The sequence below is a fragment of the Herpailurus yagouaroundi genome, unplaced genomic scaffold (assembly GCF_014898765.1).
Source record: "Herpailurus yagouaroundi ecotype Mexico unplaced genomic scaffold, PumYag 198, whole genome shotgun sequence".
In the NCBI taxonomy this organism is placed as follows: Eukaryota; Metazoa; Chordata; class Mammalia; order Carnivora; family Felidae; genus Herpailurus; species Herpailurus yagouaroundi.
The window spans coordinates 17882673-17899293 of NW_024412429.1; the positions used below are offsets into that span (position 1 = coordinate 17882673).

Sequence of the window (16621 nt, forward strand, 5' to 3'; positions counted from 1 at the left end):
TTACCTCACTTCGGTGCACTTTAATTTACTAGAAGCTGAGGTACCTCCCAGAAATCTCTTCAACCCCAAGATAGAACTTGTGAATGGAAACAGGGTGATATCGAAAAAAACCACCAGACGCCGAATAGAAGCGAGGCAAGATTTTATTCACAGCCGGGCCAAACCTGACCTCCTGACGTTAAGGAGAAAAGTGCAGAGAGTGGCCCCGAACAAAGGCAGCGGTGGGCTTATATGGATTTTAGCAAGTCAGAATACATCACTATTTGGTTAACCAATTACAATCAGCGGCATTTCATGGTAGCCAATTATATTGCGACACAAAGACGTTAGTTTTGGCAGGAACCTATAAATTTTGAAGGTCTTTGTCCTAAGAGGGTTTAAAATGACCAATCATAGTTAGATACCTGAGATGCAGTAGGGCAGTGAGTATGTGACTTTTTACCTGTTGGTCTTGCCTAGGCCAGACCTTGGTAGAGGGGGTGGGGGAGTGTTTTGCATCCTAAGTTATCTATTTAGTAAGCAGGCGAGGTCACAGAAGTGAGATAGGGCGGTTAGCAATTACTGAGAACCCTAATAGGGAACTACATAAGCCTTTTATCTCAACTATTCATGAAAGGTGAGTTTAAGCTGAGCTTATGTACAATAGGCTTTCTGATATCTTATAAGTTGACCTATTACGTGAATGTTGCCATCAGGTAGGAAACCTGATGGTTTTAGATCTAGCACTTTGTGTCAGTTTAGCAAGAGTCAGCTGCCTTTTACTCATCCGTGTGAAGCTGGCTTCTAGCAAACAGACCTCATAAAGGCCCCGGAATCCATGGAAACTGCTTGCATCCAGACCCTAAGTTACTGCCCTTCTCCCAATTAACTTTGCGAGCGATTCACATCACAGATGCCAAGTGGGAAATACAAAATGGCACCTCGGATGCTGCCCTGTTGTCTCTTGGTGCTTCTACCCACGCTGGTACAGCACAGAGAGGACTCGGTGGGCGCCGGGTACACCCGGATAGCATTTGGGCTGTTTGCCGGAAAGCTGAGCCTGGTCAACTTCAGAGCCCTGCCCCCCCCCCCCCCAAGCCTGGCCTTTTAGGAGGCGCAGATCACAGCCTGACAAAGCCCATTGAAACGTAAGCCCCTACCCAGAAGTTCATGTTTGACTGATGAATATGTCCCATTGTGAATCTAGGCGTGTCTCAGTTGCCAGCGGGTATTCTGTGAAAGGCTGTTTGTATATGCTAATTGAGAGCATTTAAGTGTGACAGAGTTGCTGCTTTCTGCCAGGCAGAGATTGAGAAGTGAGGTTTTCCAGGGCCCAGCCAAAGACTGGAGCCCCCACCACCAGGTGTTTGCGACGCACAGACCACGGAGAAGAAGAGGCTGGGTAAGCAGAAAGCCTGTGTTCACAGAGGCCACCATTGGAGATGAGGGTGACGAGGGAGGGTAGGAAAACGCAAGTCAGGCTGACAGCACCTGCCCAGGGGCTTCTACAGAAAGGCTCATCTCCCCTTTCTGGATTCTTCCCTCCCTCTACCACAGGTGCCTAGTGTCCCTCGCTTCAGCATATTAACCACGTCTTTGATTGTCTACCTACTGACCCGTTGACCTTTGGGGCCTTGTGACCCTGGAGGGAGGGACTCTTCCAGAGCAGGCCAGTTCCTAGAGATAGTAAACAACTCGCTTCCAAGGGCACTTGTCAAATACGACACAACCAATCCAGGGTCCGCACCCTGACACCTCCTTTCCTGAGCTTTCGTGCTCTGGGCCACTCTGCACCCCACGGCCAGCTACCAGACAGCCGTGGGCAGCCCCTACTCTTCAGAGCCCCCCAAAGTTACTCAAACTAGCCAGTCCTAAATAGCTCCCCCTGCCTTGCTCGGTCTCTCCTGCACAAACTACTCTAAAGGCTCTGGCCCACAGCTGGGCTCCTTCTCCCTCTTCCTCTTGGCCAACCCTCCTGCCCTCACGTGCGGCCCCTCATGGTGTGGCATGCCTTCTCCTCTGTGGGACTCTGAGGAACACACTATCTTTTCAGTGGCGATCGTCTCCTGATCTGTTGGTCTCACCATACCTAGATGGTAAAACCCATGACAGCATTCAGTTCTGAAAATATCTCAGAGGCCAGTGCCTTAGCTGAGCCAGTCTGCTCCCTACGTCCCCACACGCTTACCTCACCCCTGCGACCGGTTGTCTTTGCTCTCAGCGTTAGAGACTTCCCCTGGGGATCAGTAGGTCAGTTATGTGAAATTAAAGCAAAAATGAAAAAAGTGTAACAAAGAACAGGTAGCAAGAGTGCCTAATATTATCTCCAAAATCATCTAATGGAATCTCTGAATATTTAAGGCTGAAGTAAAGCCTGAAGTGTTTATTTTGTTAGTTACCCAGTGTTTGGTCAGTGAGAAGAAATGAGGTGAAATTAAAAGTAAATTTCAGGTCCACCGACCTAGATAGATCCTGGCCATGAATGGGCTGGACGTGGGTGGCAATCTTGAGAGATGCGAGGACAAGAAAAGCCTAGGGGCGTCTGGGTGGCTCAGTCGGTTAAGCGTCTGACTCTTGGTTTCAACTCAAGTCGTGATCTTGAGTTCAAGGCATGAACTCACAGTTTGTGAGTTCAAGCCCTGCCTCAGGCTCTGTGCTGACAACGTGGGGCCTGCTGGGGGTTCTCTCTCTCCCTCTTTCTCTGCCCCCCTCTTGCCTACGTACTCACTCTCTCTCTCAAAAACAAATAAACATTAAAAAAAAAAACAAAAAAGGAAGAAAGAAAAAGCCTAACATTTATGGGGCGGTTACTCTGTGCCAGGACAGCTGCGGAGGCTGCGAATCAATCATTTAATCCTCCAACAAAACTGAGGAAAATGCTTTATTTCTTTATTTTATTTTTTTAAATAATTTTTTAAAAAGTTTCTTTGTATTTAGACAGAGAGAGAGAGAGAGAGAGAGAGGCAGAGAAAGAGGAAGAAAGAGTCCCAAGCAGGCCCCACACTGTCAGCACGGAGCCCAATGCAGGGGTTGAACTCACGAAGCTGGAGATCATGAACTGAGCAGAAGAGTCAGATGCTTAACCGACTCATCAACTGAGCCACCCAGGTATCCCGAAAATGCCTTATTTCTATTTTAAAGATAAAGAGACGGAGGCACATAGATGCCGAGTGACTTACCCAAGGTCATGTGACTAGCTGGGCACCAGAGATGGGGTTCCAATCCAGCCAATGTGGCTCCAGAGTCTGTGCTCTCAACCTCTTTGCCACCTTGTGTAGCAAAGCGAGCCCCTTGGGGGGCCGGACAGACCCACGTACGAATTTGACCCTACCAATTTTTAGTTGGGTCATTTTGGGTTAGTAACTTGACCAGCTATGATATAAGGGTTCTATAACATAAGGGTGATAATCCTTATCCCGCAAGGCTCTTCTGAGGATAAAATAAGAATCCTGAAATGAAAAACCCTAAATACAATGGTACATCAGTAAGGGGTAGGCAAACACCCTTTTTTTTTTTTGTCCTCAGCAAGACATAGCTGGTCACTGCATCATTACTCTTCATGAGTGACCCCCTGGTTCCTCATACGAGAAGTATTTAAGAAAAGGCGGAATGTGGAAAGTTCTGGAAAATATGTCGTTCGCTAAATCTTCCCTCCGAGGAGGAATCCAGGCAAGCCGGGCCGACGTTCAGCCAGTAGGCTCCAGCATGCCCAAAGCAGTTGTTAAAATATGCAGCGTGTCCGCTTGGGTTGGTAATTAGCCGTTTCCCTGAGACTCCTTCCCCCCCCCACGCCCCGTCTCTCCAGGTTACCGGGCTCGGGCCTCCAGGGCGTCGCGACTGGCATCCGTTCTGGTCAGTTGGAGCCTTGTTGCTCTGGTGGTTAAACATCCCGAGTGTCCCCACTGGAGGCAAAAGCAGAAGAAGGGCTGCACTGACCAAGACCCCGAATCTTGGGTGGGGGCCAGCCAGAGCAGGAAGCGTGTGCTGGGCACACTGCCCTCCTTTTACGTGCTTGGGGATCAAAGAGACAGAGAGAACAAGAGACAGTTTTCTTCCCTCTGCCCTCCCCTCTCCTCGTTCTCACCTTTGAGAGTGACCTCCTAAAGAGGCAGGTTAACATTTTTAGACCCTCAACCACAATGAAAATGTCCATGTTTATGAAAATATTATTCCAAAGTGGATCTGTGCCACATTAGGCTGACCGGAGAGATAAAATCACCTTTCTCTGGGCTTAGGCCAAAATGCGGGCGGCTTCTCTGAACTGTAACTGCTCCCAATTGTAAGGGGGCACTTCTTGAAAACCCCCTACCAAGAATTCCATCTGCACTGGGACCACCCAGCCTCACTCACACTGACGATCAGTCCAGATACAATTGGCTTCAATTAGATCTTTTGAAAACAGTTTCCTGTGAGCTTGGCCATGAAGCCAGGAGGCATCTGAACAATAACATTTGAGCTCTTGCTTGGAGCAAGGTTAGGTTGCTTTGGAGTTTGAGCCAAGGCTTTATCCACTTTGCCGTGGGCATCTGGGAGAAGGCTTCTGAGATTTGGCAAACTCCGCTAAAGACAGTTCGTGAACCGTATTTATCACACCATTTTCAGAGAGAAACCCCGGAATCGTATTTCCCTTCGTATATACTAACTGCCCAGCTTTCCGTGTAACTCCTCATATGTAATCTAGGTCTGCCTTCTCAAAAATCCTATAAAGTGCCCTTACAAATGAATGAAATAAGATTTAGAGGTATTGAGTGCCCCACTTGCAGACGGAGTGAAAATAGAATCTTTCTATATGGTATTCTGCACTTAACCAAATTGCCTGAAACTGAGAAATCATCAACAAATCAGTTAATATTTTCTAGGAAGTAGGAATCCTTTTAAATTATTTCGACTTTTTTTTTTACAGGTAAGATCTGTTAACCTTATCCACATTCCCCGATACGCTGAAAAGCCGAGAAGCGGGTGGTAAGTGTGTATGTGCATTTACACATGCTGTAAGAACTGGAAAAAGGCCTTAGTGATCATCTAGTCCATTTTTTCCCAAAGGATGTGTCTCAGGATGTTAATACAGGTTATGCATTAAAATAAGCTTTTGATCAATTAAAGTTCAGAACAGTGATTTAAACAGTGAAGCAGGTGTATTTACTGTAGGGCTATCAGGGATTTTAATAGACCAGATGGTTGTAACCAGGTGATGACATATTAAATGTTCAACAACCAGTTCTCCAGAGGAAAAGCCCTGCTTGTGGCATCTGCTGATTTCTGTGCTGTAAATATTCCCCTCACGGTCAATTTCAACCTTCCAACACAACATCAGTGATGGTAAACTTGGTCATCCGTACTGGCCACAATCTAGACAGCAGATGTAAATAACCTCAAGAGCAAACATCAAAGCAAAATGTAGTGAAAGAATTGGGAAGTATTGTTTTGAGTAATTATTACCTTGTTTTTAATATAATTTAGTTAACTGGAAGTTAAACAATTTAATTTTTAATAATGATCGTGTTTAACAATTCACTCACAAAATTCCTAAAAATGTAGCAATTGACGTTTGAAAGCTAGAACAAACCGGATCCAGCACACCAGTGTTTATGGTTCCCAAAGGGGTTCGGTGTGTTGGCGGGGGGGGGATATTATATGGCAGTCTCCAGAATTATTTGACCCAGGACCCTTTCTTCAAGTAAGATTTTATAGGATTTGTGTTCTGGGGTGCACATTTTGGAAACTGCTGATGTCGTTCAACTTTGTCATTTTTCCCCTTTTGTTTTTCTTCATTTTCAAAGCTCGTATGGTTTCCTGACTACTAGCTGGGAGCTTAACGTACCACACTTCCACTCAATTTGATTCAATAAATAGTTATTGGACTCCTGTTATGTGCAAAATATTATGCTGGTCTTACAGAAAATGCTACATGACTAAGAGTTCCTGCCCTTGGAGAGGAAGCTGTAGGACAAATTTACAGAGAACTATAGGAGAAGGCAACATCCAGTTAGTGACCTAGGAAGGATGTAAGTATATAACTTTGGGAGATCAGAGCAAAACAAATCATATCCAGCTATTATGGTAGGAGATAACCAAGTCCAAAGTGGGGCTGGAGATTCAGCAGTGCCTGGTGCTTGGGGCTAGAAGAGGTAGACACAATGGCCACCGTGTGCCCCTCTTGTGCAAAGTCTTCTTCAGCAGACGAGTGTGGGAGGTCCTGGTGTAAGGCCAGTGAGACCTAGCTCTTCAAAAATTAGCATTTTTAAATTACCAGGTAGACTGAGCATTTGTTCACACGCTAATTAGCTCTTTCTGTTTTCTCCGCTGTGAATTGTGTATTTGTATCCTCTGCCCACCTTTCTATAGGTTTTCCTTGTTCCTCCGCCCCTTTGCAGGGATTTCTTGTATGTTCGATTGTATAAATTACAGTTATTTAAAATACTGTCTCCCGGCCTATCCCCCATGCTTCATTGGTCTGTGTTGTCTTCCAGAGGCCATACAGTGGAGTGGGTGAGCACCAGGGCTCTCAAGGTCGGGTTCATCTCTCCTACACTCTGGATGTGACCTAGGACAAGTCACTTAACTGATCTGTGCCTGATTCTTCATCTGTCAGATGAACAGTAGCCCCTGCCTCATAGGAGAGGTAGTAAGATCAGGTGAATGAATACCCTTTAAAATTTTTGCTTAGTGATTATTAGCCTTTATTAGTTAACCTGAAGTCTCTGCATTTGATGTCATCAAATGCATTCGTTTTCACTTTTATGGTTTATGCTTCTTGGGGCTTTTTGAAGAAATTCTCCAACTTTTTTTTTCTATTAATTGTATGTCTTTATTTTTTTTTTTATTTTTATTTTTTTTTAAATTTTTTTTTTTTATTTTTGGGACAGAGAGAGACAGAGCATGAACGGGGGAGGGGCAGAGAGAGAGGGAGACACAGAATCGGAAACAGGCTCCAGGCTCTGAGCCATCAGCCCAGAGCCTGACGCGGGGCTCGAACTCACAGACCGCGAGATCGTGACCTGGCTGAAGTCGGACGCTTAACCGACTGCGCCACCCAGGCGCCCCTGTATGTCTTTATTTTCACACTTAGGTCTTTAATGGCCTGAGGCAACCCTTCAACTTTAATATTCACCCTGTAATGTGCCCACACCATGTCTGAATAATCCACTTTATGATTTTTTCCTTAAGTATCTTCTCTAATATTGGTTTTAGATTAAATATAATGTGTTACATGCAAATGGTAAAACTGTTAGTGCATATTTTTTCATTCATATTAGACTGGGGCATCCTTATCTAGGCTTTTCAACCTTTCTGTTTTCTTTAAAAAAATATGTCTCTTGGAAATAATATTAATAATTAATTATAATAATTTCTGTCTTTAGATCTCTGTTTTAATTCATTTATATTTAAAAATAATTATATATTATCTAACATGATAGATAATACTATTATATGAGAGTATATGATATATTGCTGCCATCTGATTTCATGTTTTCAATTTACCACGGCTTCTTATTCTTTTTCTCCTTTTCCACTTTTCACAGCCATATCAAATTTCTTTCTATTTGTTTAAAAGTTTTACCTCCCATCTATATTCGAATATAAGTTAAATTGCCTTAATTTCATAGATTATCTTAGAGCAGGATCTATTATTTCGAGGTATTGTACAATTCTCTCTAAAATAAGGGCTTATTGACTTTAATAAAAGTACAACATTATTCGATTTCCTAATTAAATATGGGAAAGTTGAAAGCACAATAGAATACTGTTTGTTAACCTCTAAAATATGTAAAACGTAAGTGTTTGGTAATACCCAGCGTGGAGAAGGTGCATGGAGACAAATAGTATCGGTGTAGGCATAAACTTTGGAGACACCTTGGCAACATCTACCAAAGTTTTGAATGTTCATACATTTTGATTCATCCTTTCCATTTCTAGGTATCTACCCAATGGATAAGGCTTTAATTGTAGCATTATTGCAAAAATCGATAGTCTGTACTGTTTCAGTTTCTTACTATGAGTACATATCACTTTTTTCATTAAAAATGTACTATATAAAAATAATATATAAATATATAATAGAAAAGAGGAGAGAAATGTAAAGATGTTATAAAGCCAAAGCAAAGCTTGGAATCAACACTTTGGGAATCTCTGACTTCATGTATCACTTTAATTGTTTCTGTTTAGAAATATTAGATGGTCAGTGGTGCCTCGGTCAGTTTGGGCTGCTATAACAAATCACCATAGACTGGGTGGCTTAAACACCAAACACTTATTTCTAATAGTTCTGGAGACTGGGAAGGCTAAGACCGAGGCACCAGTAAATCTGATGCCTGGTGAGGGCCTCCTTCCTGGTTTGTAGATGACCATGTTCTTGTATCCTTGCATGGTGGAAAGAGAGCCTGGGCCAGCTCATTTCCTTTTCTTATGAAGGCACTCATCCCATCATGGAGGCTCCACCTTCATGACCTACTTACCTCCCAAGGCCCCAGCTCCAAATACCATCACATTAGGGCTTCAGCATATGAATTTGGGTGAGGGGGGGAGGACACAAACATCCAGTCCATCGTAAGAATATTATTGTATTTCAGTGAAATAAAAATGGGATTTTCTTTGCTCTTATAACACTTTTTTACATGAGTGCTTCAGAAATTCAACATCGTTTTCCTGTTTTATTTTTATAGGGAGTTTACTTAAGCTAAGAAGAAGTTAAAATTAGCTGTCAACTGCTGTCCCACAGTGAGCTAATACAGCCTCGAGGCCTGACTGACCACAGTCATCTCTGGGGGTGTACGTTTGTCTGAGAAACACATCACAGAGGTAATAGTGATTCTCCCTCCGCAGTCATCATTCAGTTCTTTGTACACATGTCTCAAGAGGAAAATCCCTATCAAGGGCTGTGTAGGGGCTTACATTTACTTTGGAATTATTCCATTTATTTTTACTTTTATGGACCATTCAAATTATAATCATCGGTCAGTCAGCTACATGACTTGGTAACCAATGAAATTTGACAATCTTAGTGGCCTTCCATTAGAAAGAATTGCATAATAGTCCATGAAATTACAATTTTGAATTGAATTCTTGAAACAGGCCTAGAAGCCACAGAATCAAAGCAAATGGCAAGTGTGAGTTTAGAAGAGGCAGACCTGTGAAGCCATGTTCCCAAGGTCTGGAAGCAAGGATTTTACAGCGGAATTCACAGGCTTGACAAGGCTTCAGGACAGGGAACTGAAGCAGCCCCCATTTCCAGCTGTGATCTGTGTTCTGTTCAAACAAAACACCTTGCTTCCTGAATGCTGCTTTGGCTTAATTTCAGCAGAGTAGCAATTCTTAATCCAAAACAATCAAGAAGAATTTCTACAGTGGTCAAACAGCATTTTTCTGAGTGCTTGGAAATCATGAACGTCCACTGTTGAAAAATATTCTCTAGCAAACAAGGCAGAGAACATGAATCAAAGTGCCAGACAATGCCAGGGTCAGCCTCAGTGGCCCTGAAACCAACTAAGACTCCAGTGAAGTACGTGTCTTGATTCCCTCAGCTGTGAAATAAGTACATCATGCAGCTTCACGCAAAAATTGAAAATTGTGCTCTAATGGGTATGCGTACGTATGTGTGTGTATGTACACGATTCATCCACATGCCATGCCAGTCTCGCCCGAATGAAGCAAATAAAACTTTGGTTAATTCTCAGTTTGCAGGTATTACTCACGATCTCCTCTCTGCCTCCAAACCACTCTGTCCATGTTTTCATTAATGTGTTCGTCATATTGCGATGTAGTTAGTAATTTATCCATCTTTCTTCCCAGATCTTTCTCCATCTTTCTCCCCATCTTTATATTTTCTTTCTTTTTTTTCATCTTTATATTTTCAAAGCCAAATACAATACCTGGCATATATTAGGCACTCTATAATGTCCAAAGAATAAAAATGTGAGCCAATGTTAAAGCCTAACTATAGTCTGATCGGACTGTGACCAGATACTTTGAAAGAGTAAATACATCATTCACCACACACAGATTTAAAGGGGTGTGTGATAGAATTGCTAGAAGACAAGACGTAGCAGACAGCACTCTTTCCTGGATGGCAGAGGGAAAAAAAAATATACATATGCATCCTCATCTTTAGATTTGGACAAAATCGAGGACAATTTCCATTCCAATCATTTATTATCTAAATTCCTGGTCACCAAGGTCCTTGGAATGTCAAAGGCAGCACAAATGTACATTATTTAAAATATATTCCTAAAGGTCTTAAGGATATTGATAAGGTCACAGAAAAAGCTAGTGACACAGGTCAATTTAATTGTTCTTTTTTGTCTACAAAACTTTTCTATGTGAAAAGAAGTCATTTGAATTCTTACCCACCTTAAACCACTAACCCTGTAAGTTTACTGATACACATTTATTTCAAATTAATTTTTTAAATGTTTATTTCTTTTTGAGAGAGAGAAAGAGAGAGAGAGAGTGTGTGTGAGTGGGTGAGGGGCAGAGAGAGAGGGAGAGAGGGAATCCCAAGCAGGCTCTGTGTTATCAGTGCAGAGCCCAATGCAGGGCTCGAACTCACGAACCATGAGATCATGACCTGAGCCAAAATCAAGAATCAGGTGCTTAACCAACTGAGCCACCCCGTTGCCCTGTTTTAAATTAATTTAATGAACAAAATAAACAGTGCCAATTATATCCCTGAATTTCAGTTAAGCCTACTACTACTCATTAATACAATGGTAACTTAAAAGGAGAATTTATATACTAATGGCATATTCACAGGCCTATGTGTTGAAAGGGACTTGCACTTCCAATGAGAGGAAGAACGTTTTTGCTTGTCAAGCTGGTAGAAAGGAACCAATTTGAATTGATGGGATGATTTTAGGAATGGGCCTTTGGACAATTGGATAGAATTGGTTAATATTTTTAGAGAGTTGGGAATAAGTGGTTAATAATTTTTAACAAAGAAAGAATCCTTGGGTTGGTGACTTTTCCTTTAGTCTGAGATTCAGTACCAACAATTTTGTGCTGCTTGCTCATCAAGAAGATGGCTGATGGGGAGTGGGGAGTCCAGCATGGGGAGGCCAAAGGCACAGTAAGAGACAGCTGCCACACAGCATCTTAGAATCTTTGAAGGTCAAGGTATTAGGACCCAAGAGAAGTAGTTGAGGTCAAGATCGTGATTGATGAGAGCAGGTACTTTTATTTCTCTGATGTAATGACAGCATCATTTAGGAAAAAATGTGAGGTTATTCTTCTACATGGACCAGTCCTTGAGGATGTAAAGAAGAGAACGGTGGTACTTGGGAAATGGGAAAGGGAAGGGGCCTTGACTTAAGGGAATCAGCTGAATGTCCTTCACCCCCAATTTGGGGGGTGACTTAAAAAGTAGGAAGAACACTATAAATGGTGGCCCTTGAATTTTCTGGAGAGACCAAGGGCCCCACCCAATCTAGGTGATGCTCTGCAGTATGACAGGAACTTTGATGCTCCCACTGCAGTGGAATTCTGTTTGGTTAAGATTCTGTTCATCTTCTGAATGGGAACATCAAGCTGCCAGTCTTTCTAGATATTATTTGCCAAACCACTGTCATCTCCTGAGCAAGATTATTTTCCTTACATCAAGACACCACTAAGCTTAGGAGATCTCTAGACATCTAGACTGGTAGAAGTTGGGGGATAAAGCTTCCAGAGCTGGTCCTAGCTGAGAACTGAGAGACTATGTGTCCCTATTACATTCTCAGGAAGATACCAATACTTGAGGTAACTTGGATGAGTTCCTTGCAGCTGAAGAAATCTCACCAGAACATTGATTTTTGTATCCTCATATCTGAGCTCCATTCCTGGTGGCTAGATTGTATTTGTTGACTGAAGCTGAATTGACTATAACTGACTTTCCCAAACTGTTTTTACCCTTTTGTTAAAGGGGTGAAACCTGGGACATCTCAACTACTAGAGAATGTTGCCACTGCTACTGATGATGGCAAAGATGCTTTAATTAAGCAGCATTTAAAGTTTTTAGTCCTTTATTTCATAGCAACCACCGTGAGGTAGGTGGGAAGCTTTGGTTGCATATTCCAGCTTAGGGAGACTTCCAAATTCTCAGAGGCTATCTAGGTACTCAAATTACATTGAGATGAATCCAAATATACTTCCTTGCTTTGTTTCAAAGTCCCATACAGAAAACAACAACAACAATAACAAAAAACAAAGGAAAAGACTTCAAAAAATTTCCCCTAACTTTCTCACTTTTGAGATATCCTATTCTATATATATCTTGCTGAGAGAGTTCAAATTCACATAATTCTAAAATAGCATATTAAAACACTTTTAAAAATTAGTTGTCACTAGATTGGTATTGCCATAGAGTTAAGGCCAAACCTATGTCGGCCATGTCTGCTGCATCCTTTGTAACGATGGCTGGCACTTGTTCGCTACTAAGTGAATGAAAAAAAAGTCAGGATTTCTTTCTTTCTTTCTTTCTTTCTTTCTTTCTTTCTTCCTTTCTTTCTTCCTTTCTTCTTTCCTTCCTTCATTTTTCTTTCTTTCTTTCTTTTTTTTTTTTTTTTTAATTAAAGTTTGGTCTCACAGATCCAAATGCCTAGTTCAGAGTTGTTAGGTTGTAAATCTATACACTCATTCCAGTGATTCTGCCATTATTCTAATCCCTTTTGCAATTCTCATATTGGAATTCTTGTCTTAGAGCAAGGCATGTGGTTTTGAAGGACTTATTGGTAGCAAACTTTGCTTTCGTGAGGGGATCTGCTATTTAGAAAATGCAAAAGGCATCTGGAGCCCAGTCTGGTAAATACGTTGAGTAATCTAACTTTATAATCTCATTCATATGTGATTAGAAATTGACAAGATTAATTTTCTGATGCATTTAATAAACTGTATCTGAGAACCAGTTCACGGATGTTTTGCAGAATGGTGACAAATACATATATTATCTACGTGGGCAACCACCTTAAATGGAACTACATTGCTTTTATGCTTCTTTAAAAAAAAAATCTCATAAAGTTTTGTCGCATTAGAGAAACAAAATGCCAAGCCGTCCTTATTTCGCATTCACTGGCAGTGCCTGTAGATTACTCGGAGCCGAATGTCGCGAGCCCATCCCTTTGGTCACCTGGACCAGAGGTCCTGAGAGCCATGATGAGTTTGAATTTGCATACTTCAGCATGCCAAAAGGGATGGCGTTACCGCTCTTGCTTCTTTAGTTGGTTATATTTTCACTGGAATTAAAATAATAAGCTTCTGTGCTACCTATTAACTTCCTACATGCTGAGATGAGAATAGCTTGAAGCTGTGGAAAAATGCTGATATGCTTAAAATAAAGAACCAAAATAGCCATATAAACAAACCTCAGGGAATTTTAACCAAGAACTTACTGCCAAATAAATCTTCAGCCAGTGAAAATGCTGAATATTTTATTTCAAAAAGGAACTATATTTTTAGTCTCTGCCATGATTGTCAACACTCAATTGTCATAATAAACATAACCATTCATAAAAAAAAAATATATATATATATAGAAGCAACCGTTTTCAGAAACCCTATCAGCCTCCCCGTGTGCTAGTGGAAGCTGAAATGCACAACTAACCCCTGGTGATCACAAGCATTATGTTGGGGCATTTGTAGATTGTGATGGGGAAGAAGAAAAAGACAGCCCCTGTCAGATGGCAGTTTCAGGAAAATTGCTGGTTTCCACGGTGCCCTTCCCACAAGAACAAAAGACGGGCTGAAAAATAAAGGCAAACACTGGTCATGTTTCATGGTATTTTACTAATATTTTCTTCTCTCTCTGTTTTTCCCTTTTGTGTTCATTTCATTGAATCCACTGTTATGAGGTGGAAAACTGAAGCAAACTGATCAAGTCATTCAGTCCAGGGCGCCTGGGTGGCTCAGTCAGTTAGGCATCCAACTTCGGCTCAGGTCACGATCTCCCGGTTTGAGAGTTCCAGCCCCACGTCAGGCTCTGCGCCGACAGCTTGGAGCCTGGAGCCTGCTTCGGATTCTGTGTCTCTGTTTCTCTCTGCTCCTCCCCCGCTCACACTCTGTCTCTGTCTCTCAAAAAGAAATAAACATTAAAAAACATTAGAAAAAATTCAGTCAACAAGGCCATTAGAATATGTATTGTAAATATGATCTATATTATAAAACAATAGACATTTATCTTAGCATTGGACATGTAATTGTGTATTTTGATCTTTTTCCTCTAGTGTGTTATGAACCGTTTTCCATGTTAGTAAAAAGTCTTCAAAAAGGTGATTTTTTTTTTTTTAGAGGCTGCCTGATTGCAACCACATGCACAGAACATAAATTTGTCATCGAAATTCTATTGATAGTTATGTTATATGCATCCATAATGAGCACTTTCCTTTATTGCATTTTGTGTTCTATTATGAATATTTCCTTAATACACATCTTTGAAGTGAAATTCCTAAGTCAAAGGGATTATTTGCATACTTTTAATTAATATGTTTTTGGTTAAAAATAAGTGCCTCTACTGATATGGTGAAATCTGCTATAATACTCTCCCTTACTTTTCTTTCAAAAATAAACATTATACTCTTGGACCTTGGGTATATTAGTCCCATCTTTACGGGGCATCTCTACGCAAAACCAAACATGATGTACAGGTTTACCAAGATGGATGGTTTGTCTCTTGCCTCACTACCTGCCAGGGTAAATAGGGCTGGATTTGCTAAGAGGTTCAAATATGAAAATAGGAAGCGTGGTAAACATGTTTAGGGGGACTGCAAAGACCATCCCTCATTTTACAAGCACCTTTTTTACAGGCTTTGTTGAAGAGTAGAGTTTGGCAACTATTTTTATAACACAGATCAGGGACATCTGACTCAACCTGAAGAACTCAGCTATAAATTACAAAAATTTGACTTAAGAGACAAAGAGACTCTTGTTCCATGGACATTTCTTCAACTGGAAGACTGGATTAGAGCAGCCTTTTTGGGCCATGAGGACTCGTGTGTGAACAGAGAAAGCCAGTCTGCCAAGGGAAGCCAGAGGTTGGAGCAACGGCACACAGGGAAATAGACATGAGAGACCATCAAGCTGGGGTTAGAGGAGGTAGAAAAAAGAGACAGCGAGCAAGTATTTAGTTCCCAACCGCTATGGATTTCCTAGGTGTACATTTTCCACTTCATGAAGTACTCCGCTGTGCTTGCACGAGACCCCCCCTTTAACTGAAGCTGCTGGAAGTGGGTTTCTGTTTCTTATACCCAGATTATCTCCACTGAAATGATGGGACTGATGTTGACCAACCTTCCCACCTGACTATCTCAGGCACAGGCCCTTGGCTTATGTGGTCTGGTTGCTGGTCAATACATTTTAAAGAGTAAGGAAAAATCAAATAAGAATGTATAACTGCTGAATATACCTTAATTTGAAAATGTTCACTCTTTTTTTTTTTTCCCCTGTGGATAACTCACATTGGTCAGACCACAGGCTGACATGTGAATTTACGCCCTCCAAATGAGTCAGTTGACATACAATAGAATAAAAAGCCAAAGAAACAAAAAGCAAAAACCAAACGCCTCCCAATTGTTCCGAAGAATAAAAAGGGAGCTACTTGGTCCTATCAGCTTGTACTAACAAACAACACCCCCCAAAACCTGGCTTCAATATCTTTAAAACAATAATATTAGCTGTTTCTGCTACCCCAGTGGGAACAGAGTTTTAATAAACTGCATACTGTCTGGATTGGTGTGATTTTTAACCTGGCAGGGGGCTGAAAAGTGCTTGGTATATAGCCTAAGGTTGAAATAGTAAGAGGAAGTTTCTTTTTATTCATGTTTTCCTGAGAGGGTCTCTGTGGGTAGAAAACACTGAAACACACTTTGGAGGGGTGTCAGCTCTCCCCTCCCACAACCCCAGTTGCTGTTGGACAATCTATATACTGGTCCTCAGATGAGGCTCTGTGGAGACTGGAGTGTTTTGGTTTGAGTTTTGCTTCTCTTTTGGAAGGGCCACGCATTATGTGGAGAGGAAAATGTGTTTGAGGAACAAAAGCCTACGGGACAGGGTGAGGACTAAGAAGCTATAGCTTCTTCTCTGTTTTCTGCTGGAATTCAAATTCTGTCGTGTGTTAGGTCTGATTTCTTGGGAAACCCCCATCTTGGCTGGATCCCTCAGGAGCTAAAAGAAAAGCTAGAAGAACCATGTTGCGATTTCCCCAAACCCTATCCCTGGAGGCGTTCCATGTGTGTCGCACTGAGGCCTTCTTGGCAGTGTCACCCTTGTTCACCTGTGGGTACACGACGCACCGCCGAATGGGACAGCCCTGGGGTCTCGAGCGAACCAGTGATGGGTCATTTAAAAGTGCTTAAACTAAAACTACCGGTGCCTCAGCTGCATGAGTGAATTCATTGATGAAAACATGCGAGACATTTGTGGGGGAACCACCACAAATCTTTGGGTGGTATTTGGAGGTGCCCAAGTTCTTACACCAGCAGGCAGGGGCCATAACTGATCACAACTGGATGACTACTGTAACTGTAACAGCGTCTGTGTCCCCGCTGGGGAGGTTGACACAAAGGCAGTGACATTTTACACATCTTAAGTTACAATGGGCTGCTGTTGGCTGAATGTTTGTGTCCCCCTAAAATTTGTATGTTGAAGCCTGATCCCCAGCGTGATGGTATTTGGAGACTGG

The 16621-nt window shown here is 41.9% G+C and overlaps 1 long non-coding RNA gene across 1 annotated transcript; it reads left to right on the forward strand.

Moving 5' to 3' along the window:
- The first annotated feature begins 3045 nt into the window (after positions 1 to 3045).
- On the forward strand, positions 3046 to 9663 carry LOC121013337 (uncharacterized). Its single transcript, XR_005782642.1, has 5 exons — positions 3046 to 3087; positions 4883 to 4941; positions 5760 to 5984; positions 6450 to 6614; positions 8643 to 9663. It is a non-coding gene; the product is annotated as an uncharacterized LOC121013337 (long non-coding RNA).
- The last annotated feature ends 6958 nt before the right edge of the window (positions 9664 to 16621 follow it).